Raw genomic sequence first — 27,700 nt, forward strand, 5'->3', positions numbered from 1 at the left:
TCCCCGTTGGTACTGGGTGGCGATAACGATTGAGATCCTGTTGTGCAGAAGTGTGTAGCACCTGCCCTCTCCTCTCTTCCACCTGCTCCTGCCATGAGAGGCGCCGGCTCCTGCTTCACTTCCCGCCATGATTGAAAGTTCCCTACGATCTTTCCAGAAGCAGAAGCTGCCACACTTCCTGAACAGCCTGCAGAATGTGGAGCTCGTTAAGTCTCTTTTCTTTATAAATTTCCCAGGCCTGGGTGTTTCTTTATTGCAGTTCGAGGACGGCCTGACACACTTATCCAGCTTCCCTGCAGCTAAGGGTTGTGGGCTGAACTATGCCCTCCTAAATTCCAAGGCGTTTGGCAGCTCCACTTATGGTTGAAGTGCTCAACTCTACTCCCAGTGTGATGGTTTTTGGAGGTGGGGCCTTGGGAGGGAACCAGGTTTAAATGAGGTCATGCAGGTGGGTTTCTATGAGGTGATCAGTGTCCTTACAGAAGACGAAGAGTCCGGAGCTTGGCTGTCTCTCTCCACCTCCCTGAGGAAAGGCCACGTGAGGGCACAGCAAGACGGTCACCATGTGCCACCCCAGGTGGGAGAAACGGACCCCCTGCTTCTCACCAGGTTCTCACCGGACTGTGCCAACATCTGAGTCTGGGTTTCCAGGCTCCAGACCTGTGAGGAATAAATTCACTTGGTTGAAGTTGCCCGTCTGCAGTATTCATCATGATGGCTTGAATTGACCAAGACACTGAGTGTGGTCAGAGTGTGTGGAGACGTGGTTAACAACTACAGGAGTCCCCGCACCACGGATTCACTTTCTAGTGTTTCTGTTAACTGAGGCCCCAAAATATTAGATGAAAAATTCCAGAAATTAGCAATCCACAGGTTTTGAATTGCCCACTGTTCTGAGTGGTGTGATGAGGGCTCTCGCTGTCACTCATCTCCTGCCCCAGAGAGAGTCCTCCCTTTGTCCAGTGGCTCCCTTTGTCCAGCAGATCCACAGCGTGGCTCCCTTTGTCCAGTGGATCCACAGTGTGGCTGTTCCCTGTCCGAGAGTCACTTCATCGTCACCTTGGTTATCAGATCAACTGTCAAAGTCTCCCAGTGCCATTGTTCAGGTCACTCCTGGTTCACTCAGGAAAGGCCGCCAAAGGCTGGCCATTTGGTTCCACCAGGAAGAAGCCATAAAGTGAAAAGGTGTCAGTTCTCAATAAGCAAAGGCAAGAGTCATATGCTGAGGCTGCTAAGATCTACAATAGGAATGAATCTCTATCAGGGAAACTATAAACACGGAAAAGAAATTTTGCATCTCAAAATGCAAAAATCACAGCAGCAGGGCATGGTGAGTGCTTAGTTAAGGTAAAAAGTTATTGAGTGTGGGGGTGGCTGACACGCCCAGAAACGTCTTCTGATGGACAGCAGGTGGGTCTGATGGCATCGCTGTCTCGGGAGTCCACTGGGGGTCTTGGAACGCACACCCCGAGGATACAGGGGAGCCAGTGTGCAGGGATCCCCTCAAGAGTGGCTCACAGGCCCAAACTTTCTCTGGCCGCAGTGCCAGAATATGGGCCCCAGCTGGAGCTGCTATTTCAGACCTAGAGCTGGAAGCCATGAGGTTGACTCAGAAGTAAGATAAAGGAGCCCGTACCCTGAAGCTCATACACAGCCCAGGCTGCTGCCCTGTGATTGTGCTTAAGACACTGGTGTGTGTGCGTGTGTGTACACGTGTGTATGTGTAATGACCACTTGCACCCAAATTCAATCCTGATCGACATGTGTCCTGAGGACTGGGGCCCCGCTCCTTGCTCCTCACCTTGGCCCTGTGTTCAGTCACTGCTCTGGAGCTGCTCTGTGAAGGGGCTCAGTGCCCTGGGAGGATGCGTCCTCTTCTTGCTCCTGTGTGATGAGGTTTACAGGATGGCAGAGCAGCCTGTCAATCGAGCTGAAGTGTAGATACACACACACACACACACACACACACACATGCTCATACAAATGCATATACATATACACACGTGCACACACATATATTCATTTATGTATACATACAGACATACATATACATATATACACATATACATACACTTCATTTATGTGTATACACACATACACACATGTATACATATGCCACACGCACACACATATCTATATATACACACACATATATACATACACACACAAATATATATTCATTCATATATACACACACATATACATATACACACATATATTCATTTATATACACACATACACGCATATATATAGTCACATATACATACACACACATATAATTTATATAAATACACACAACATATACATATATGTGCACACACATATTCATTTATATATACACATATATGATACATTGCATACACATATAGGTATATACACACATATGAATATGCACACATATGCATACACACATTTATATACATACACACACATATATATTTATATATACACACATATACGCATATACACACATACATACATATACACATATATTCATTATACACACACATACACATACACACATATACATGTACACACATATGCATACATACCCACACACATACATATTCATTTATATGTATACATACACATACATATGCACACACATGTATATTCCTTTATATATACACCCATATACATATAGACACATCACACATATGTATACATATGCACACATATATATATTCATTTATAAATATGCACACATTCATTTACATATATACACACATACACACATATATACTCATTTATATATACACACATTCACATATACATATACACATATGCACACACACATATATTCATTTATATATACACACATACACATATTTACATATGTACACATATACATACACATACATATACATACATAAACACATGTTTATTTATATACAACACATACACACACATATACTCATTTATATACACACATGCATATATGCATCTACATATGTATTCCATGGATATACACATACGCACATACACATACACACATACGTATATAAACACACATACATATAAATACATATTCACTTATATACACACATGTGTACACATATATATTCATTTACATCTACATGCATACATATGTACATTTATGTACACACATATGCACATACACACATATACACACATATATTTATATATAAACCCATATAAAATAATGTATAAGTACTATATATAAAATAATGTTTATATCAATATTTCTATTTCTCCTTCCATGAATTCATTGGAAACTTTGTTCATCCGTTCACAGAAAGCAAGTTGCCAAATGTCTGTGTATTCCAGTGACCCAGATTTCAAAACTGACTGATTCTACAGTAACGAGAAGTCAGAAAGTGAACTGTGGCAGCCGGAGACCTCCCCGGTGAGGATGATGGAGGTGGGCGACTGTGGCCCAGACAGTGTGTTGGCAAAGAAGAAGTCAGGTGCACGTGGGCTCCGCGCGAATTCCAAACCTGGGAAACAGCAGGCTGGTCAGATGGATTTGGGTTGTGTGGAAAAAGAAATCTTTAGATTCCTCTCCATTCTCTGAGTGCTGTGGAATTCTTTTTCATAGAGAAAGATTAAAGCAAACGCCAGAGGGGCTGGTTCTAATATGAATATTTATGAAGTGAGCCGAACAACTCATACTGCACCAAAGGGGCCCCGTGGGTCTTCTCTTTGAAAACTGTAAGAAGGCCTTTCAGTTAAACTGTGAAGAGTTACAAAGGGAACCACAAGGTCGATCTTTTTCTGATGTCCTAAGTCCACCGACGTCCTGCGATGTGCACTTAGCAACACGCTCCTCATCTCCTGAATATCAGTGACGTCGTCTGCAAGATCAAGTGAGTCCAGAAAATTCTGAAATCAATTTCTAACGGGGCAACCTAAATTGACCAGGGCATGCTGTAACAGCGCTGCTCCCAGCCTGGCCACCCACCCCAGGGTGTGCCGGAGCCGGCTTGCACCAGCTCCTAAGAGCCATCTCTGGATGGCTTCTGGAGAATTTTTCAAACTAGTTGTTAGTCACAGCTCTGGTGAGAAAATGCAGAAGTAAGGACCGTTCCCACCCCTGAAACTACACAGGAAGCTAAAGGGAGCCGGTTCACAGTTGGTAGTACCGGAACTCACGGCTTTCACTTAATCAATAACATTAGCATGAGGTGACATGAGAAACCGTTTAGTTCATATCCGCGTAACAATAAATGTATGGAGGAAAGTGAGCAGGATGAAGCAGCCCCAGTGCCACACCACGGTGGAGTGCAGCCCAGACTGTCTGCGGTGTGAAACCTGGGCGGAAACCACCGAAATGTTCTGTGGGCACGGGCTGGCGGCTCGGAGTGTGCAGTGAGTGTCGTGTGGGTCTTTTTATTTGGAAGTTGCACAGTTTGCATCCTTTCTATCAGCAAGGTTTACAACAGAAATTCTCATGGGTACTTTTTCCTGGAGAGCCCGTTGTGAAACGTTCAGCAGCACTGCTCACCGCCCAGCCCCCCTCCCTCGCCTCCTCCCACACGCTCTCCTCCTGATGTAAAAACGCATGTCCTACTATCAGCCTGGGACTAATCCCATCCAAGTTTCCAGCATCTTGGGGTGAAGGGGCCCTTGTCTTGCTTTGGAAGTCTTCCAGAGCCAGAAATGGTTCACTCTTCATGGCGTGTCTGGGGGCCGGGAGGGTCACTGGCTGCCTAGAAACGAGGCTGAAGTGTTGGAAAAGAGCCGTATTCCTGCGATTGTTGATCCCCAGATTTCCAGCGTTTCCCTAACAGGTGTGCTCCGGCTTCAGACGCTTGCACCAACTCCCTGCCAGGGCTTCAGACGCTTTCGAAACCCCCTTTCGGATGTGTCCTCGGGGCTGGTGTGTGACCTGCAGAAGTAACCCAGTCATATTTCAGAATTTTCACCAAAAATGTTGTTCCCCAGCATTCTTTTTTACTCCCTTCACCTCAAAACTCCGGACGATGGTGGCCTGTTTGTACGGAAAAACACGACTTTAGAGTTGAAAAGCAGAGGGCAGAGGCGTGAAGTCAGAGGAGGAAAAACAAGGCTGCGGTTTTAAAAGACAATCCCGTTAGAAGCAGAAGCAGTTAATGAAATTGAGTTGAGACTTGAAAGTCACAATATTTATGAAGTGCCTACTATGTGCCAAGAACTTGCTAAGTCAGCCAGGCATGGTGGCTCACGCCTGTAATCCCAGCACATTGGGAGGCCGGGGCAGGTGGGTCACCTGAGGTCAGGAGTGCGAGACAACATGGTGAAACCCTGTCTTTACTAAAATTACCAAAAAAAAAAAAAAAAAAAAATAGCCAGGTGTGGTGGCTCACGCCTGTAATCCCAGCTACTTGGGAGGCTGAGGCAGGAGAATCACTTGAACCCAGAAGGTGGAGGTGGAGGCTGCAGTGAGCCAAGCTCAAATCACTGTACACCAGCTCCAGCCTGGGCTACAGGGTGAGACTGAGTTTCAAAAAAAACTTGCCAAGTCCTAAGAAGTCAAAGATAAATGCAACAGAATCAGTGCTCCTGAGAAGGCCACACGGTCTAGCTGGAGACGTGGAGGCTGAAGTCACTGATGCCGTTAAGCAGTGTCCGTGGTGGTGTGATCAGAGTGATACTGGGCTGAGTCCGCTCACTATTAACGCGCCTGAGCTAGTCCCATGGTGCTGGAATTCGATGTGGGAGAAGGGGACAAAGGCCACAGCTTGGCGCCACAGAAGAGCATCGTGACGTGAGCCATTTTCACCAGGCGACGGAGAGTTTGTGTGTGGTCCTGAACCACCACGGAGTTGCTTCATCTAATCCTGTATTTTCAAGTTGGGTTGTCCTCTGCCTCCCGGGTTCAAGCAATTCTCCTGACCCAGCCTCCCTAGTAGCTGGGATTACAGGTGCCCAGCACCACACCCAGCTAATTTTTGTATTCTTAGTAGAGGTGGGGTTTCACCGTGTTGGCCAGGCTGGTCTTGAACTCCTGACCTCTGGTGATCCAATCTCCCAAAGTGCTGGGATCACAGGCGTAAGCCACAGCGCCCAGCCTCTGTTCTTAACAGCACTCATCTCACAGAACCAGGGTGTCATCCCTAGGACCTCATTTTACGTTAATTACTTCTAACTTCCAGAAGCCCACCTCCAAATACAGGCACACTGAGAGGTCAGGGCCTCCATATGTGAATTTGGGCCTGGTGCGGTGGCTTACCTGTAATCCCAACACTTTGGGAAGCTGGAGTGAGAGGATCACTTAAGGCCAGACTGGACAAGAAAGTGAGACCCCATCTCTACATTTTTTTTTTTATTTAGCCTGACATGGTGACATGCACCTGTAGTCCTACCTACTTGGGAGGCTGAGGTGGGAGGATCAGTTGAGCTCAGGAGTTTGATGCACCTGTAGTCCTACCTACTTGGGAGGCTGAGGTGGGAGGATCATTTGAGCTCAGGAGTTTGAGGCTGCAGTGAGCTGTGATTGCCCCACTGCACTCAGGCTGGACAACAGAGTGTGACCCTATCTCTGAAATACAAATCTAGGAATTTGCAGGGAACACTAGCATCCCAAAACATTTGTGCAAAATGCATAGATGAAGTAAATTCTATATTTCCTTTTGCAGAGCATGTCATTCTTTGAAAGATTTGAGCTAAGATGCTAAACAAGGTAGATGCTGTCTTGCTGTTACTGGAGGCGCCACGGTGTGCCCTCCCACCCGGACAAGACGACCTCAGAACATTTTCCCATGGGAGAATCTTGCATCCTGTTCAGCCCTGTGGCCAGAAGAGTGTCTGGTCCCTGCAGACATTCGACAAATATCAGTGAATGAATTTGCAAGCAAATGGAGGTGTGCGTCACTGGGAGATGGGGAGGTCCAGAGGCAGGAATCCTGTGGGGCTTCCTCTCTACCTTCTCCCGTTTCTCTTCAGGAGAGAGGCCTTGATTGATTCTCACCCCCAGGCTGGACAGTAAGGAATGCCCATTTAGATAAGCGCTGTCTAGACGCACGGTTGACTTCTTGCTATGGCTTGAATGCCCCTCCAAGACTCACACTGGGACTCAACAGTCTTAAGAGGCTTTGCCCTTGTGAAGGAGTTAATGCTGCTATCTCAGGGAAGAGCTCTAAATAAAAGAATACATTCAGCCCTCACTTTCTCCCCGCCTCATGCGCTCTCCTGCCCTTCTTTCCACCATAGGCTGGTGAAACAGGAAGGCCCCCACCACACGGCTGAACTGAGACTAGCTCCATAGCACCACAGCCTTGGACTTCCCAGGCCCCAGAACCATGAACCAAATACACTGTTCTTTATGAATGGCCCAGTCTGTGGCATTCTCTAAGAGCAGCACAAATGGACGAAGCCAAACTCTTCAGTGCTTTCTTACTGACCTCGGAGCCCTAGACACTGGTTCCTTTAGATGATGTGCTCCGAGAGTGTGCCTCACTGGCAGGGTGACCTCAGCACCAGTGAAGCCACCATCTTAGTGGAGCCCAGGGGAGATGCAGAGTCGGGATCAGTTCTGGACTCTGCGGCAGGCTGGCGACTGGTGCGTTTCTGTGAGCGGCAACCTCCTCGTTGGTCAGTTTCCCTAGGAGTTATACGAAGGGAAAAGGACCAATTCCCACTGATCACCACTTTCACTTTCCCAGTGCCGAGCTTGACACTCCACCAACTATCGCCTCTCCCAAAGCCTTGAGGGAAGTGGCAGTCACACTTCCAGGTGAGAAAACCCCAGGGAAGTCTCCTCCGTCCCCCTAACCAGGAATAATAACAATTCCTGGTTCCAGAGGTTTGTTTTCAACTGATACCATAAATGGGATACTTCGCCACTCCCCTTTCTGTGCAGGGGTTGAGACGTGTTAGAAGAACCAGCCCAGCAGCCAGCACCTGCCGTGTGGGAACCTCTCTCTGGTGAGCATCTTTCTTGCCACGATGGCCCCTAGGCGGTCTCTGTGGTATCTTTCTTCTTCATCTCACTGTCATCCTTTTCTTCATTGTTGCATTTTGTGAATAAGCTGCCTCTTCTCCTTCCTGTACATCAGACAGATTTAAACAAAAAAGGAAAGAAACACACAGCCGAGGAAGCAAGTTGGCTCACCAAGCTCTGTGGCAGGGCTCAGGCCCGGGTCTGACCCACGTGCGAGCCAAGAGGGTCCCTCCCGCTGCTGCGCTGCCTCCCTCTGTGAATCAAAGACCATGTACACACCCGGAGCAGATGAGCCTTCTCCTCACGCCCGGCACCCTCTCATCAGGGCCACTGCTCAGCAGCCTCCTCCATAGCAGACCTGTTGCCAGGTTTCGGGTGCAAGGGAGCTTGCTCCCCAGCGGGCTGTTCTTGTCTTGGCTCCTCGCTCACCCAAGAATGGGGAAGGGGACCACTCGGGGCACAGTGTGCTCTCAAGTAAATATCCGACCCCGAAAAGTTTTTGCAGAAAAGTGATTTATTTAAGCAGAGAAAGAGAAAAAGGAGAGAGAAAAGGATGAGAAAGGGAAAGCTTCCACGAAGACTGTGGAAGGGGACCCCAGAGGGGGAATCCACCGGGATGTGGGGACAGGGACTTTTAACCTGGGAGGAATTCCCTCCTTCTCCAAGCCCTTTTAACTATGAAAGGAGTTCCTTTAAGCTTCCGCCAGAGTGACTGACTGATCATTTTCCCGTGCCCGTGAAAATTTAAACAGAGACCCTTAAGACCCCGGATGGAGAAGGGGGCATGGCACTGGGAAGTTCTTGCCCTTGAAATTATGCCCCCTTGTAGACCCGGGAAGAGAATACATTCCCTCAGACCCATGGGCTGCGTTTATCCCGCGGTCTTGTACCCACCGTTCCTCTGTCTGAAAGTCCTGGGTGTGGTGGGACTGGTTGGCGGCCTCTGGGTGGGGTTTCTAAGTGGGTGACGGTGCTGTCGGGCAGCCGGGGACAGCGGCGTCCACTCTGAGGAGGCCTGTGGAGAGGGCTTGGCCTAACCTTAGTGCACATTTGTAACTGGCTACAGTATTTTCACGTTGTACAGAATAGTTAAAATACTCTCCCAAAGTTGTGAAATGTGAACAACAAAAAAAAAGCTGGTGAGATTGTGAAGGCTCAGCTGCCCCAAAACCCTCGGTGCCCACATCCTGGCACCGAAGCTCTCAGCAGTGTTGCGGGGTCTCTGCCAAGCTGAGAAGCTGAGTCCCGTACGCAGATAAAAGGCTGTGCGAGGCAGACGGGGAGGCCCCTCCTAGCCACGCCTGAACTTGCGGTCTGCACTGGAGCTCCGCGAAGTGACATCCATCTCCTCCTGTGGCCTGTGCCCCGGAGCGTCCTCAGTTCGAGACGCACATTGTGTCTAGAGCCGGCAGGTGCAGGACGCTGAGGGCTGAGTGTCTCTGGGAGCACGTCAGATGTGAGAGTAGAAAGAGTCAAAGATTGCCCCAGCCCTGCCTGACATATGGAAACCTGGAGTGAAATACATCCAGGGACTCCTGCCAGGGCCGTGGGAGGCTTGTGCCAGCTGTTTGCGGCATTTGGACAATCGAGGAGGAGCGGCTGTGACAAAGTCTATACTTCTCCACCCTTAGGTCCCCGCCCATCCCTTTCAGGAATCAGTGGCTAACAATTCAGCGAGCTCTGAGGCTGCAGGCTGATCTCCCCTTTACACGGGGCCATTCCCTTTTTGAATGAGCTTAAAGCCAGATACTTCATGGGCTGCTGTGACCTATGACCTATTGCCAAGGGACCCCTTTCCCATCTCGGGAGGGGACAATCCGTGCACCTGGATTCGACAGCCATGGCTACCACAGCATTCCAGAAAAGACGCCTCTAGGGATGGAGCCCCACCTTTCAGCCAGGGGTAATGAGGCCCACAGACACCAGCAGGCTCTGGTGCTACCACGACATTCCAGAAAAGATGCCTCTAGGGATGGAGCCCCGCCTTTCAGCCAGTGGCAATGAGGCCCATGGACAGCAGCAGGCTCCCACCCTTCAGCCAGGGGTAATGAGGCCCACGGTACCAGCAGGCTCTGCTGAATGCAGTCACGAGGTCATAGTGTGCTACACAGACGTGTCTCAGGCAAGCAGAAACCTGGAGTGACCACTGACATGGAGTCAGTTGCAGCCTGCTCTTAGGCTGCAGGATGAGGACTGTGATTCTCTAGCCTGTGTTAAGACGGGAAGCCCAGACAGAAATCAGGGAACAGGCCCAGGGAAAGGTGACCATGGGAGCAGTGGTCAGGACAGTGGCCAGAGGCAGGAGCAGAACTGGGGAGCAGGCTTCAAGTTCACACTTCCAGCATCTCTCTGTGTGCACGTTATGTACATGTGTGTGCATAAGTGTGTACTCGTGAGCACACTCGTGTGTCTGCATATCTGTGTGTGCACATTATGTGTGTCTGCATGTGTGTGCTTCTGAGCATACATGTTTGCATATCCACGTCTGTGTGCATATGCAGGTGTGTATTACATGCTTGCGTGGACAAATGTCTTCATGTGTTTATATGTACGCATATGTGCATACTTCTGTGTGCATGTAAACGTGCGTGCATATGTGTGCATGTCTGTGCACAAGCGTGTGTGTGTCTGGGAGAGAAGACCAGGCCAGCTCGGACTGCCTGAGTGAGCACTGTACAGAAACGCAGAGAAAATGGCCTTTATCACCATTCATGTTTGCCCGAAATAAGGGAGGCGGTTAGATTCTGAAGGCTGTGCTGCTGTGATTCTCATTATCATCACTGTCGCCATCACTGTCTCATTTATGCAAACACTCACCAGGAGCTGCTTCAGGAAAAGGCCTTTATTATCCCAAGGCCCCTCCTCCCCCGCCCTCTCTGACCTGTGTGCAGAGCCCTCGGGAGCCCACGTTTCCTTCCTACCGTTGTTTGTGGGAAGTGCCACAGCGCTGGCCTCTGTGTGGGCACCCGGTGATGGGTCTCTTAGCCTGGCCCCTCCATGAGCCTCTTAAATCACTTCTTCAGAGAAGGAAGAGCCTCCCACACAAATATGAGTGATGGGAACCCTGGAAATGGTGGAAGTTTCAGCCTAAATTCTGATCTGAAGTTTGTCCACAGCCTGGCTGACACGGAGCATGTGAATTTGAGGAGAAAAGGACAGATGTGTTTCACTTAAACTTGCTTAGTTTCCTTCAAAATGCGCAATACATGGGTTGGAATCCTCTTCCACTGCTGAGCCCCATCCCCCGAGCCACCATGGTTCAGATCCTGGAATTGAAAGGGGTAGTGTGCACACACACACGGGCATGCAAGTATATATGTGTTCTCACAAGCACATACACACACGTGTACACACGTGTACACGATGCATGCTCACACACAGAGGCGCTGGAAGCTTGAGCGCAGAGCCTACTCCCCAGCTGTGCCCCTACCTCTGGCCACCATCCTAAATTCTCTGCTCTGCTCACATGGTCACCACCCACTGGTCTGGTAATTTAAGGAATTTCTCATTGGCTGTGTGACATTGGGCAGCTGACATAACCTCTCTGTGCTCAGCTGTAATAATAATAATGGCCTCCCTCTCAAGCCTGTGGTGACAGTAAAACAAGTGGCATCCCTCGCACCCACCGCGTGTCGCCTGTGTACACGCGTGTCATTCTCCCCGTGTAACCACAGGGAATGTTCAGGCCCACCCCGATCTCCAGGAGGAGGATTCGGGGCCCAAGTTGAGTTGGTCACCCCCAGCCAATGATGTAATCACTTGCACCCCTGTACTGAAGCCTCCATAAAACTAGGGAAGACAGATGGAAGAGCCTCGGGGCAGCCACAGAGGCAGAAACTGCCAGACTCCACTCGGGGGGGTCCTGAGAGTCAGCAGGTGCACGGAGACAGGAGGGAGCAGGGGGGCGCCAGGGGCCGCGGGGCCGGGGGAGTGTTGACTGAGGACAGTTTCCATATGAGAACAAGCAGCTCCATGAGTGGAGGGGCGCAGCATGAGCACACTTCATACCTCCAAGCTGGACCCGTAACAATGGTGACTAGGGCCAGTGTCACGTGAGGCGCGTTTTCTGCAGTGAAAATCGCCCTCACCGGGCCAGCCCTGTCCACTCGGAGAGTAAGAATCGGCTCTTCCCCAAAGCACGTATTTTCAGTACCCCACTTTTAGAGGCACTGCCTTGAGGGAGGACTTTGGAGAGTGTGAACAGGGGAGGCCAGCCAGGCGGGGTCGCAGAGAGCAGGGGGTAAACCATGGACATCTTTAGGGTCTCTGCCATCTTGGTCCTTGGGAATAGCCCCAATGATCCCCTGAAGTGTGTCAGTGGCATTAGTGCCCCCCTGGAGTGCCAGGGCTGGGGCAGACAGTGGGATGGGTAGAGCAGTGGGGTGGGCAGTAGGGTGGGCAGTGGGGTGAGCTGGGACTCACGATGGCCCCTCTCCTTCCAGCCAATGCACAGTGCAGTCCAGCTGGGTCCCTGCAAGCCCAGCCATGGAGGACTCCACACAGTTATGACAGTGACCATCACTCCTGATCTGCCGTGAGCCGCCCAAGTTCACCCGCCGGCACCCCGTCTTTACACAGCGAGTGTGTAAGTCAGCCAGGTCCTGTGTCACTTAGGGCTTCCTTCTTAGATGTGTCCCGAAACAGCCTCTTGAGCTGCGGGTGGGGCCTGCAGTCCTGCTTCTCATGCTTGGGGAGCACGTCGGCTTCCAGGCATCAAACCTTGGGCTTCCTCTAAACGCTTAGACGGCGGCACAGAAGATCCAGGAAATGCCTGTGGTATTTGGTTCCCCTAGCTGTGTCCTCCTGGCCCCTCCATGAGCCTTTTGCTCTGCCGGGGAGCACAGCTGATGGCCTGGGTCTCGCGCTCGGCCGCTTGGGCGCCCTGTGGGTCTCTGCAGGCTCCCCCGCAGGCCACTGTGTGTGGCTTGAGCAGAACGGGAGACTTCACAGGCTTCTGCTGGGGGCATTTGCTTCTTTTGGAAGCGGCTGTTTATCTCTGCTGCTGACCGGGCAGCCTGACCCTGTTCTGCTGTTTCATCCTCCGCATGTTCTGACAAAGACCCGTGGCCTTCCGCCCTCGCCCACTGACCGCCGGACCGCACTGAGCAGCATTAGATGACATTTTCCTGTGGCTGAATTTCTAGGTCAAGCCAGTTCCATTGCTGCAGAGTAGATAACTGGACGGCGGCGTGCCAGCCTTCCAGGCAGGGCCGTCTCTGGGTAAGACGGTCTGTCTCTTTCTCAGGCACTCGGTCTTTGCCATTTCAGAGACACGGCTTTTCCCAGAACCGCTTCCCGTCAGCCGCACCTTGTGTGGGTCCCCATGTCCCACCCTCACTCTCAAAGGCATGGAAGGGGAAGGAATTTCTGTGCTTTTCCAGTTTGCTTCCTTTCTGTAATGTGGCAAGCCTATTCCACAGTGATTTTAAGCATTTGCAGGCCGTGCGGGATTGCGGAGGGTTGGGAAGGAGAGACGTGGGGCTGACCTGAGGGGGTCATGGGCAGCAAGGCCAGTGGCGAGGCTGACAGAGTAACTGCGGTGTGAGGGCCTCCAGCCCTCTCTGTCCAGGGCCCTCGCTGACCGCCTGCACCCACCAGAGGGTAGAAGGGACCCAAGCTTGATCAGAGAGGAGGAAGCTGCTCTTCCCCAAGGTGCACATTTTCAGGCAGCGTTTTTAGAGGTGCTGTGCTGCATGAGGACTGTGGAAAGTGAGGCGGGGAGGCCAGCCAGGCAGGGGCCACAGAGAGCAGGGGGCAAACCATGGACATATTTAGGGTCTCTGCCCATCTTGGTCCTCAGGAACAGCCCCGGTGGCTCCGCTGAAGTGTCTGCAGCCTTGGGCCCCCCATCGGAATACCAGAGTTGGGGCAGGCCATGGGGTGGGCAGAGTACCATGAGCCAAGACCACAGGCAGCTCCCCTCCTTCCAGCCAAAGTGCTAGGCGGGACCCCAGGTTTACAGAGGCAGGAGACATGCTTTGTCAGGAGATGCAGTGCTGAACCCACCAGGCATAGCATCCCTTCTTACCCCTGGTAGTGCAAAGACCAGGCCATGCCCATCACTGTGCAGAAGCTGAGCCCACACAGGGTCCAGTGGCGAGTGCTGTGCCCACCGTGAGGCTCGTCATAAGCCGTCCAGGAGCTCCGCACTCCTCTGAGGCTGACCCGACAGAAAATCCTATTTCAACCTCGGACCAATCCGCCTGTGGACACTGCCCTTTCAAGTGGACGTGGGGAATGAGAAGGAGACATGGTAAGCTCCAAAGGAAGAAGAGGCTGGCCTTGAAGCCCTCTCCAGGAAGGGACAGAAGGTGCTTGATAAACCATGGGCTCCTGCCCCAGCACCCTGGCCCTGGAGACACTCAGACGAGATAGAGTGCAGACACAGCCCTGGGAGCCACACTGCACACCCCGAGTTCCTGTTCTCACAGAAGCAGTCCCTCCCGGCAGACAAAGACCTCTCAGATGTGACTCAGCCATGCCATAGAGAGGCTTGGGTGAAGAGTTTACCCTAGAGGCCAGTGGGGTGGAGTACTGGGAGAACCCAGCAGCCTCTGGCTCGGCCTTCTCCTGGCTGTCCCTCCCCCTCTGACCCCAACTGAAACAGAGGGAGGCTGGGAGCCTGGTCCCCAGCCCTAGCCTTGTGGCACAATCTTATCAGGAATGTGTGTGCCCTGTTTTCCCTCACACACTCCACAGGAATGCGTCAAAGGGCCCATCAACATGGCGTCCCCAGGACTGGTGACACAGCCCCTCTGCATCCAGTCCTGCGGCAGCTGGTGATGCCGTCTGCTTTGGGCCTCCATCCTGAGCAGTGTCACAGCACCAGCTCACTGTCCTTACCTGGAGGGACCTCCCACACACAAAACCTTCTCCAGAAGCATGGGCAGCCTCAGCCTGTATCCTGCAGGGAACATAAGGCCTCTCTTTCTCCATCCTGGGCTGCCTGCAGCCAGAGGGGCAATCAAGGGGCAGAGAAGCCAGGAATGACCCCAAGGATGCATTGGGGTGACCGATTGCCACCCTGGACACAGGAGGCATCCATACAGAGATGGCGGACACAGAACCAGGCCCCCAGGACCCTCATGCCTTCTCTTCCTCCTTGTGGTCAGTGGGGACATGGCCCAGGAAGGCTCAGCACAAATGCCCGTCCTTGCCATCGGGCCAGCAGCACACATGCTCAGCCAGGGATGGAAGCTCCAAATTGCTCATTGCCCAGACTTGTGAAAACGAAATGGCTGCTCTTTTCCTTGGAACCTCATTTCTGAAAGCACACATGAATCTTCAGTTTTCCATGGAGACCTGGAAGGAACTGAAAGCCCAGTTTTGTACAAGGAGAGCATTAAACAGAGCTCTCACTAAACATTGAAGGAGACTAAGCATAGCAGGCCTTTCATCGGAAAACCACAGCTACAGAAGGAATCAATGATGCTCAGTCCCAGTGACACAGCCAGCACTAAATCACAGCTGATGGCTTCTCCAGGACAGGCTGCATCAGAATGTAGAGCGCCCATGCCACAACCCAATTCACTCCTGTTCTTTTGAATTCAATAATGACAAAATCCAAGCTGCCATTCAAATCAGTCCAGAAACCCAGCTGCTAAGGTTTATGTTGATTGTGCCTGCTTGGAAGTCTCAGTTCAGGTCAACATAACCTCATGGATACCGGGTAGGCTGGCCAAATTAAATAAAAGCACTGCCAACTGTAGCTGCACTGCCACCTACGGCCACACTACCACCTACAGCCGCACTGATAACTACAGTCACTGCCGTCTACAGCCACACTATCATCTAAAGACACACTACGACTACAGTCACACTGTCATCTACAGCCACACTATCACAGCTGCACTGCCATCTACAGCCACACTATCATCTAAAGACACACTACGACTACAGTCACACTACCACCTACAGCCGCACTGATAACTACAGTCACTGCCGTCTACAGCCACACTATCATCTAAAGACACACTACGACTACAGTCACACTGCCATCTACAGCCACACTATCACAGCTGCACTGCCATCTACAGCCACACTACCACCTACAACCACACTGATAACTACAGTCACACTGCCATCTACAGCCACACTACCATCTAAAGACACACTACGACTACAGTCACACTGCCATCTACAGCCACACTATCACAGCTGCACTGCCATCTACAGCCACACTACCACCTACAGCCGCACTGATAACTACAGTCACACTGCCACCTACAGCCACACTACCATCTAAAGACACACTACGACTACAGTCACACTGCCATCTACAGCCACACTATCACAGCTGCACTGCCATCTACAGCCACACTACCACCTACAGCCGCACTGATAACTACAGTCACACTGCCATCTACAGCCACACTACCATCTAAAGACACACTACGACTACAGTCACACTGCCATCTACAGCCACACTATCACAGCTACACTGCCACCTACAGCCACACTACCATCTAAAGACACACTACTACAGTCACACTGCCATCTACAGCCACACTATCACAGCTGCACTGCCATCTACAGCCACACTATCATCTAAAGACACACTATGACTACAGTCACACTGCCATCTACAGCCACACTATCACAGCTGCACTGCCATCTACAGCCACACTACCACCTACAGCCGCACTGATAACTACAGTCACACTGCCGTCTACAGCCACACTACCATCTAAAGACACACTACGACTACAGTCACACTGCCATCTACAGCCACACTATCACAGCTGCACTGCCATCTACAGCTGCACTATCATCTAAAGACACACTACGACTACAGTCACACTGCCATCTACAGCCACACTATCACAGCTGCACTGCCACCTACAGCCACACTACCATCTAAAGACACACTACTACAGTCACACTGCCATCTACAGCCACACTATCACAGCTGCACTGCCACCTACAGCCACACTACCACCTACAGCCACACTGATAACTACAGTCACACTGCCATCTACAGCCACACTACCATCTAAAGACACACTACGACTACAGTCACACTGCCATCTACAGCCACACTATCACAGCTGCACTGCCACCTACAGCCACACTACCATCTAAAGACACACTACTACAGTCACACTGCCATCTACAGCCACACTATCACAGCTGCACTGCCATCTACAGCCACACTATCATCTAAAGACACACTATGACTACAGTCACACTGCCATCTACAGCCACACTATCACAGCTGCACTGCCATCTACAGCCACACTACCACCTACAGCCGCACTGATAACTACAGTCACACTGCCGTCTACAGCCACACTACCATCTAAAGACACACTACGACTACAGTCACACTGCCATCTACAGCCACACTATCACAGCTGCACTGCCATCTACAGCTGCACTATCATCTAAAGACACACTACGACTACAGTCACACTGCCATCTACAGCCACACTATCACAGCTGCACTGCCACCTACAGCCACACTACCATCTAAAGACACACTACTACAGTCACACTGCCATCTACAGCCACACTATCACAGCTGCACTGCCACCTACAGCCACACTACCACCTACAGCCACACTGATAACTACAGTCACACTGCCATCTACAGCCACACTACCATCTAAAGACACACTACGACTACAGTCACACTGCCATCTACAGCCACACTATCACAGCTGCACTGCCACCTACAGCCACACTACCATCTAAAGACACACTACTACAGTCACACTGCCATCTACAGCCACACTATCACAGCTGCACTGCCACCTACAGCCACACTACCATCTAAAGACACACTACGACTACAGTCACACTGCCATCTACAGCCACACTATCACAGCTGCACTGCCACCTACAGCCACACTACCATCTAAAGACACACTACTACAGTCACACTGCCATCTACAGCCACACTATCACAGCTGCACTGCCACCTACAGCCACACTACCATCTAAAGACACACTACTACAGTCACACTGCCATCTACAGCCACACTACCATCTAAAGACACACTACGACTACAGTCACACTGCCATCTACAGCTGCACTACCATCTAAAGACACACTACTACAGTCACACTGCCATCTACAGTCACACTATCACAGCTGCACTGCCATCTACAGCCACACTACCATCTAAAGACACACTACGACTACAGTCACACTGCCATCTACAGCTGCACTACCATCTAAAGACACACTACTACCGTCACACTGCCATCTACAGTCACACTATCACAGCTGCACTGCCATCTACAGCTGCACTATCATCTACAGTCACACTACTACAGTCACACTGCCATCTACAACCACACTATCACAGCTGCACTGCCACCTACAGCCACACTACCATCTAAAGACACACTACTACAGTCACACTGCCATCTACAGCCACACTATCACAGCTGCACTGCCACCTACAGCCACACTACCATCTAAAGACACACTACTACAGTCACACTGCCATCTACAGCCACACTATCACAGCTGCACTGCCACCTACAGCCACACTACCATCTAAAGACACACTACGACTACAGTCACACTGCCATCTACAGCCACACTATCACAGCTGCACTGCCACCTACAGCCACACTACCATCTAAAGACACACTACTACAGTCACACTGCCATCTACAGCCACACTATCACAGCTGCACTGCCACCTACAGCCACACTACCATCTAAAGACACACTACTACAGTCACACTGCCATCTACAGCCACACTATCACAGCTGCACTGCCACCTACAGCCACACTACCATCTAAAGACACACTACTACAGTCACACTGCCATCTACAGCCACACTATCACAGCTGCACTGCCGCCTACAGCCACACTACCATCTAAAGACACACTACTACAGTCACACTGCCATCTACAGCCACACTACCACAGCTGCACTGCCATCTACAGCCACACTACCATCTAAAGACACACTACGACTACAGTCACACTGCCATCTACAGCTGCACTACCATCTAAAGACACACTACTACAGTCACACTGCCATCTACAGCCACACTATCACAGCTGCACTGCCATCTACAGCCACACTACCATCTAAAGACACACTAGGACTACAGTCACACTGCCATCTACAGCTGCACTACCATCTAAAGACACACTACTACAGTCACACTGCCATCTACAGTCACACTATCACAGCTGCACTGCCATCTACAGCTGCACTATCATCTACAGTCACACTGCTACAGTCACACTGCCATCTACAGCCACACTATCACAGCTGCACTGCCACCTACAGCCACACTACCATCTAAAGACACACTACTAGTCACACTGCCATCTACAGCCACACTATCACAGCTGCACTGCCATCTACAGCCACACTACCATCTAAAGACACACTACGACTACAGTCACACTGCCATCTACAGCTGCAGTACCATCTAAAGACACACTACTACAGTCACACTGCCATCTACAGCCACACTATCACAGCTGCACTGCCACCTACAGCCACACTACCATCTAAAGACACACTACTACAGTCACACTGCCATCTACAGCCACACTATCACAGCTGCACTGCCACCTACAGCCACACTACCATCTAAAGACACACTACTACAGTCACACTGCCATCTACAGTCACACTATCACAGCTGCACTGCCATCTACAGCTGCACTATCATCTACAGTCACACTACTACGGTCACACTGCCATCTACAGCCACACTATCACAGCTGCACTGCCATCTACAGCTGCACTATCATCTACAGTCCACTACTACAGTCACACTGCCATCTACAGTCATGCTGTCATCTATAGCCACACTGCCACCTACAACCTTACTGCCACCTACAGCCACACTGCTGTCTATAGCTGTACTACCATCTACAGCCACACTGCCACCTACAGCCACGCTGCCACCTATTATTGCACTGCCATCTACAGCCGCACTGCCATCTACAGCCATGCTGCTACCTACAGCCACACTGCCATCTACAATCACACTGCCGTCTACAGCCACACTGCCACCTACAGCCGCACTGCCGTCCTTACCATGTGGGGAGGGACTGCAAGGCCACCCAGTGTTCTCCCACTGCATTTCACGTTTTCCTTCCTTGACATGCCTCATTCTTGCAGAAATAAAGTTTTCACACTACATTTCTATTTCAAGAGAAACAAAGAAAAACAGTCTCACTAAACAGAATCACCAACTTCCCTGGCTAAGAGCTCAGAGCATTTAGGATGTCAATAGAACTGTTCAATGGTTGCTGTTCAACAGTGACCATGTGCCTGACACTACCCTACTTTGGGAGCTCAGGGTCCAAGGTAAACCAGGGAGGAAGCTAATTAAGACTGGTTATCAGTGCCTAGCCAAGTATTGGAAATCTTATCAGGAATGTGTGTGCCCTGTTTTCATACGAGAGTCTGCTAGAGTTCCCCAGGTGTGATGGCATGCTTCCGTGACAGTCCTCAGTAGTGAAGACCTTGACCCCTGGGGGTGGAATCTCTTTACAGAGAATGTTCCCTGTAGCCCGCACTAAGGTGCAGGAGAACAAAATGAACAATAAAACCAGATAAATCCGAATTGTTACAGACTTTTCAGGAGAAGAAAAATCCAAGAATCCCAGAGACAGATGCCAGTCGAGTTGGAAAATAGCAGGGCAGTGTCTTCTTCTTATCCATCTGTGCCATATTTATTCACATGTGCACTCAGGAAGCCCCCGGGAAACATCTTGTAGGTATCAGGACTGTAAAAACGAAGGTGCGTAAGACATAGGACCTGCTCCCCGAAAGGCAGTCTGAGGTTATGGGGCATAAGACACAGGACTTGCTCCCAGAAAGGCACAGTCTGAGGTTATGGGGAGATGGACAGGTAAGAAGACATTTGCAAAACTAAACACAAAAGGAGAGCTAATTGTCACTGAACACGAGAGTTTGCTCCCAGCTCTGTCCTAAGGACTTTACTTAGAATATTTGATTTAAGCCGGGTGCGGTGGCTCACCCCAGTAATCCCAGCACTTTGGGAGGCTGAAGCGAGCAGATCACAAGGTCAGGAGATTGAGACCATCCTGACTAACATGGTGAAACCCTGTCTCTTCTAAAATACAAAAAATTAGCCAGGTGTGTGGCATGTGCCTGTAGTCCCAGCTACTCAAGAGGCTGAGGAAAGAGAATCACTTGAACCTGGGAGGAGGAGGTTGCAGTGAGCCAAGATTGCACCACTGCACTCCAGCCTGAGTGACAGAGTGAGACTCTGTCTCAAATATATATATATATATATAATTTAACCCTGGTAAGGTGGGTAGTGTCATCCCACACCTTTCTGTTCCTACCATTGTGCAGTAGGAAAAAGGGACAGAAAGGTGTGGGAACTGGAAACTGGACCAAGGCCTCAGGGCCAGTGGTTGGTGGGGAATAATTCACGTCCAGGGAAGCCTGGATTCAGCAGCTGTGCCCTTGCCCTATACTATCCTGTCTACAGGAAGGGGGTTTCCCATTTATTTGCTCACTTAAGGGCGGTTTACTGAGCTCTGGGTGGATAGGGATATATGTTATAGTAGCCACGGTCCCTGTCCTCATTCTGCTTACAACTTGGATCCAAAAACGTTTCCAGAGATGAGGGCATGCTGGAAAAGGACCCAGTGGGACTCCTTCCCTGGAATTTCCCTAAGACATTGCTGGGTTTCTCAAGTGTTTGCTTGACTGTGTCTGGATTTAGCAGATTTCAGGTTTTGGAGAGATTTTCTGCCACTCACAGTTACTTACCTATTTGGAGGCACCTGAAACTGGGGAAAAGTTTCTTTTAGTAGGAAGGTGAAATTTCCCTGCAATTTCTACCCTTGGTTCTTACTGTCTCTGCCCACAAGGCCACCATGGAAAAGATGTCTTTCTTCTTTTGTGGGTAACTTTGGGAATATTTGGAAATAGTTATCAGAAATGCCCTCTCCCTGTCATCCAAGAAGTGGTGTCAGAATCTTTATCAGCATGGCCAGCCCCTGGGGGTGGACTGGAGGTTAATGGAGTAAAAGGAGGTCTATGCGACGTCCATGCTGAGCTTCGGGGGTGGGTCACGCATGGCACCGTGTTCACTTGGGGACGTTTCCCTGGGAATTTTACGTGCTGGGTCAGTGTGACATTCCCAGGGCTGCGGCTCACTACAGAGGTGCATACTGACAGAGAAAACTTGAGCTCTGCCTTTTTACTCATCAGCATTTTTATTGAGGGCAGGGCAGGCTGTGGAGTCAGAATGGCCAAATTCAAAGCCTACTGTGAAATCTTCAGCAAGCTGCTCACTCTCAAGCTGAGTTTATGCCTTTATACTTGGGTTGGGAGAAAATTAAAGGAGTTATTTATTAGTCCATTTTCATAATGCTGGTAAAGACATACCTGAGACTGGGTAATTTATAAAGAAAAGGAGGTTTAATGAACACACATCTCCACATGCCTGGGGAGGCCTCACAATCATGGTGGAATGCAAGGGGAAAACAAAGACACATCTTACACGGCACTGGCAAAAAGAGAGATTTTGTGTAGGGAAACTCCTCCTTATAAAACAAACAGATCTTGTCAGTGCTGTCACAAGAATGGCATGGGAAAGACCCACCCCCATGATTCAATTACCTCCCACTGGGTCCCTCCCACAACACAGGGGAATCATGGGAGCTACAATTCAAGACAAGATTTGGGTGGGGACACAGCCAAATCATATCAAGTTACATATATCTGTGGATGTGCATGTGTGTTTATATATACAGTATATAAAGTATATATGTGTAAAATACATACATACATACATCTATAGCACTTAAGTGCTTAGCTCACAGTATGTACTCTGAAAACATTCAATGTCATTATTATAGCACACAGTCATTCTCACTCAGGCAGCCGGGACTGCAGCCCTTGCTGCCTGCAGGCTGCGATCTGTGGCTTCGCCGTTTGCCCTCCACCACCGCCTGAACATTTGATTCCACTGGGTTGGCTCAGCTCAGCTTTTCAGGCCTAAGTTCGATTTGCTATTCAAGTATTAACTCTGCCTCAAAGACTACATTTGAAAAGCATGTATTATTCATCTTTATTCAAATACTGTATTTTCTTGATTCTTGGATGTGCTTTTTCATATTTTAATGTTTGTGGGGAGAAGGCTGCATCTCACGTACAACATGGAGAGTATTCTTTCTTTCCTGAAAAGTTATGATGAGGTCAGGGCTCTGTCTTACACCTGATGGTATCTTACAAACGAGAAAATGCAGTGAGTCACACCATTCCCCTGGACAGGTAAAGGTTCTAAACAGCGACACTTCTCCACAGCCGTGGTTCTCACATTGGAACCACCTGGGGACCAGCAGTAAAAAACACTGGTGTCCAGGGCTCACCCCAAGAGATTCCATGACTAGGAGCTGGGATGTCAGAAGCTCCCCAGGTGATTAGACGGTGCACTTTGCACTAGACTTGAGCCAGCTCCTCCTTCATTAACCCCCTTGGCTTCCTTTAGAGCATTTATAAGGACCGTCAATGATTGCTGGTGTAATTAGCTGCATCTGTGCCCCATCCCTTGAGGGTAGGGGCATGCTGTGGCTGGTGTGTGGTGCATAGAAAGCGCTCAGCAGCCGCTGACTGGGTGATCCTGTGGACTTCAGCCACTCACCAACACTGTTTGCCACTTTCTGCCTGTGCAAACGCGTGTATTCACTGTTTCTGCTATGGCCGTGACTGCAGGACTGTCAACTTTGCCCTCATTTTTCACTGGCTTTATCTCCACTAGAAACAAGCAGAGGAAGCAGCTGGGAAAGGCTGGACAGGAAACCAGAGGCTGCAGTCTCCCCTAACGCCATGGCTGAGTGACGATGTTCAGGATGGCATCAAGCCTGGGGACCTCATCTGCACAGGTGGGGCTCTGCCAACCAGGGGATATCTGAGCACCCTTCCAATTCAGTCCTTGTCACATAGACTCGACGGTGTGGAGTGTCCACCCCATCACAGCTTCATGACAGACCCAGTCTCTTACTATAGTGTGGCAATATCTACACAAAGTGAGATACACAAAACACGGTTGTGGTCTGGGTGTGTCAGCTCACACCTGAATCACAGTGCTTTGGGAAGCCAAGGCAGGAGGACCTCTTGAGGCCAGGAGTTTAAGACCAGCCTGGTCAACATGACAAGACCCTGTCCCTACAAAAAAAAGAGGATATAAAAATTGGTGGGGCATGGTGGTGGGCACCTGTAGTCCCAGCTACCCAGGAGGTCGAGGCAAGAGAATGGCTTGAGACCAGGAGTTTAAGGTTACAGTGAACTATGATCGTGCCCTTGCTCTCCAGCCTGGGCAACAGAGCAAGACCCTGTGTCTAAACATAAATAAATAAATAAAAAGCAAACCAGGGTTATAGGCAACATGATCTTAGACAAAGGCCACTGCCTATCTCCCAAAGCCCAGGAAGTGGCCCAAGGAAAGTGCCCTGGTCAAGTCCTCCCCTTCACGGGGAAGCCAGGCTAGTTTGGAACAAAACGCAGGAGCTTTTCCTCACTGGGACCTATTTCACCTGGTCTTGACCCTGCTGGGGAATCCGAGCTGCCAAGTAGACAGCCTGCATCCCTCCCATTTATTCTGTGTCATCCACCCACACTCTGGCTTTCTTGCAGCCAGAGAGCTTCTTCCTGCCAGCACCAGCTGTTGAGCAGGACTGCAACAAGGAGCGTCAAAGAGCCATAAAGAGCCACAAAGAGCAGGCCGAGGGCCGGACCCTCGGGAGCATCCGAGGCAGATGCCTCCCTGTGGGAGGGGCGGGGTGCAGGTGCTCCCTCCTGAACGGGGGGTGTGTCAGCTTCGTCTGCAAGGCCCTGAAGCCAGACTCTTCAAATCGTCATCAGCCTGAATTTTTTTACATACCAGTAAAATCAGTGCATGTAAGAGTCTGTTCCGAAGAGGATGGAGGGCCGGCCAGGGCTGGCTAAGGCGGAGTCTCCGCTGACGAACGGTCACGGCCAATGAAGACATGGACCTGCCATCTCCTCCTCTACCTGGAACTTAGAATTTGTCAATTGCATTTAGATGTCATTTGTCACATTGGCAGGCTGTGGCTCAGTCCGCTCACAAAGATGGTTTTTCCAAATATTTGAACTGTGTAGATGCTGCAGAAAAACCACACTGAGGCACAGCCATGCCCCCGACCCCTGCAACAAGCCGGTGGCGACCCCTGTCTGCCCGGCCCCTCAGGCACAATCCTCTCTTAGAATAGTTCGTTACCTTTTCTTTCCTGAAATCTCATCAAATCCAACTTTTTCTATGGCATTCAGCAGACTTTTCCTTAAAGCAAAGATGACAGAGAAATTCTTATGCAAGTCAGAAAATCTGCTTATTACGGTTTAATAAACCAAACGATGTTCCTGTTTACGGACGTCGATTTCTACCAGCAAGACGTGTGCACAGCACAGCACAAACCGCAGCTACTCCTGCCAAAGTCTCTTTCTGCGCATCTCCCAGCCAAGGCCCCAGTTGGGGCCCCCGGGGTCACCTCCCACTCCGGCAAGAAAGAGAGAAAGAGACAGTGAGTTCCTTGGAAGCGGCTCAGCGCGAACCCAAGCCGGGCTTACACCACAAGCAACACCAGGAAAAGACTCTCCTTGTCTTTCCCGGGGAGGCTCCAGAAGAAAAGCTGCACATTTACCCAGCGCACTCTAACCGCCTTTGAGCTTCCTTCCTGCAGCAACGGGAGCCACGGCTGGGCAAAGCCCCGGGGAGAGGCTGCCAGGCTCTGGGGAGCAGTGAGGGTCCGTGCCAGCTCCCCAGTTCCCCTCACAGCCCCCGGAGGCTTCCCTGGGCACTTCCAGGACACAGCGCCGGTGGGCACCTGGCGTTGAGCGCCCTCACCGCGTCTGTGCTAAGGCCCCCCCAACCCGGCCCCCGCTGCATTATTACATTTATTCCAACAACGCGGTGAGGTAGGGGTTCTTTCCATTGCACAATGCGAAACGCTGAGACTCAGCCAGGGCAGGTTTGGAAATGAGGGCCCAGCCCTGGGCCCTGCTGCTGGAGCTGGCGCGGCGGCCACCATGACCCCGCGCCCTCCCTGCCACAAGCTCTCACCGCAGCATCCCGGCCCCAGCGCAACCCTGGGCAGCTCTCTAGGGACTGAGCCCACGTGGCACCGCGTTTCCCAGCGGGGGGTGTTTTTAAACAGCTCTTCCTGCTCCAGAGTCCCACTGGGCGGCCCCAGGCAGCTGCGCCACTTTCCCCTCGCTCCAATTAAAACCAAATCCAGGGCTCCTTAGCATATGAATCGAGGCGCCCCGGAGCCCGCCCCTCCTGGGCTCCTCCCGCTCTGGCTCGGCTGCCCCAGCCCACCCCGGCCCAAGGTCCACGGCACAGAGGCCCACAGCGCGGTGTCCCCTGCGTCCAGCATCCTGTGCCCCTGGCCAGGGGCAGCGCAGGCGTCAACTTCCCAGGGGCAAAACGGGGTCGCGGGTCAGTGTTCACAGAGCGTCTGAAACCCCGCAGGACCCTGAAACTGCCTGGAATCCACACCAGTTGGAAGAAAAATACAAAAGAATAGAAAAGCCGGGACTCACATCCTCTGCGGGCACCCTCGTGGCGAACACTGAAGAGGATGATGATGAAAAGGATTCGGAGATTTATGCAGGTCACGACGCTGGAGGAATTTTTCCATTGAATGCACCAGGCTTTCCCCTTTCCCACTGAAAATCCCGTGGCCGACAGTTCTAATATCATTACCTTGTGAGATGAAGAAAACTCATGGGTGAGGGCTGCTGTGTGAATGCAGAGGCTTTGAGCTGTTATGAATACATGATTGAACGTTCTGAAATGAAGCTGCAAGGTGCCTGCGGCAGAATGACTGGTTTCCCAACCTTGGCCAGGAGCCTAGACCTGTCTGATAGTCAGTCAATAGAAAATGACGCAGATTAAAGTTTGCAATTGAAAAGGCACGGACAGTGGAGTGTGCTGCAAGGACATTTTCCTGTAAATTAACCCATTACCACAGTCTTTAATTATCCTCCTCTTGAGAACCATAAAGAAGAGGCTGCTTTCTAGGAAGGAGGGTTTTGTGGTCTGAGGTCTGCAGACCGGTCGAGGATTCCAGCATTAACCAACCCCCCATCCCGGCCGACCTGAGCAGACCCGGCGAGGCAAGCCACAACTTCTGCTGGAAATTGTTCCATTCTCCCGTTAAGTGAGGATTAGAAGGCCCTTTGTGAGAATTTTGCCAAGCGTCGAAGCTGAGCACCGTGTCACTTACACTGGTTTTCAGCGTGCGGTTCTCTCTGCTCAGCGGCTGTCCAGGAACCGCAGGTTTTGCGGCAAGCGCTCTCTAGCAGAGGCCTGACCAGCCGAAATGCGCACCGAGCAACGGTGCAGCTCCTGCTCCTGGGGCTCCGCAGAACCACACAGGTCCCTGGAGACCCTAAGCACCTCTTCCTCTGTTGGGGAGCACTAAACACCTTACAAGGGCTGCTTCGCTGCCGCGGGCACTTGCTGCATCAGGGAAGTCACGTTGGCAGATGTAGCTGACAGGCCAAGGTCCCTTCTCCTCAGCTATTTCTCAGGGATATGTTTTCCAAATGGGGGAAGTCAAGGGTGTGTGGTGGCCCATTGTCCCTGCCTTACCCTGCATATCCATAAAAAACTTCGACACGAGAACCAGCTTTTCTGATGTGTCCAGCAGAGAGCCAACGTCAGGCCGGAGTGTGCCGGAAAGTCAGGACCTTCTGACGGACACAGACACCGTTTCCCTGCCGGGGGGCTGGTGTAAGGCAAATGCGGAGTTCTACAACCATGTGTTCTGATACAGTGTCTCTGGCAGAAACAGGTAGTCCCCAGACAGAAGCACAAAGGGTAATCT

General features: G+C 50.9%; 2 long non-coding RNA genes and 1 pseudogene across 3 annotated transcripts; all 3 read right to left on the reverse strand.

Annotated features, from left to right (window-relative positions):
- Positions 1-3,168: 3,168 nt before the first annotated feature.
- On the reverse strand, positions 3,169-26,621 carry LOC144582373 (uncharacterized). The gene is made up of 2 exons (XR_013534970.1): positions 26,412-26,621; positions 3,169-4,849 (listed from the first exon to the last, which is right to left on the reverse strand). It is a non-coding gene; the product is annotated as an uncharacterized LOC144582373 (long non-coding RNA).
- Positions 13,137-14,766, reverse strand: LOC118153173 (putative uncharacterized protein FLJ45177; annotated as a pseudogene).
- LOC118153047 (uncharacterized) lies at positions 22,250-25,711 on the reverse strand. Of its 2 annotated transcripts, none has more exons than XR_013534969.1 (4): positions 25,511-25,711; positions 25,090-25,149; positions 24,733-24,869; positions 22,250-23,029 (listed from the first exon to the last, which is right to left on the reverse strand). It is a non-coding gene; the product is annotated as an uncharacterized LOC118153047 (long non-coding RNA). The 2 variants fall into 2 exon arrangements; XR_004742227.3 differs by having other exon boundaries at positions 22,250-24,017.
- Positions 26,622-27,700: the final 1,079 nt, after the last annotated feature.

This window comes from Callithrix jacchus, chromosome 4 (genome assembly GCF_049354715.1).
Source record: "Callithrix jacchus isolate 240 chromosome 4, calJac240_pri, whole genome shotgun sequence".
Taxonomy (NCBI): domain Eukaryota; kingdom Metazoa; phylum Chordata; class Mammalia; order Primates; family Cebidae; genus Callithrix; species Callithrix jacchus.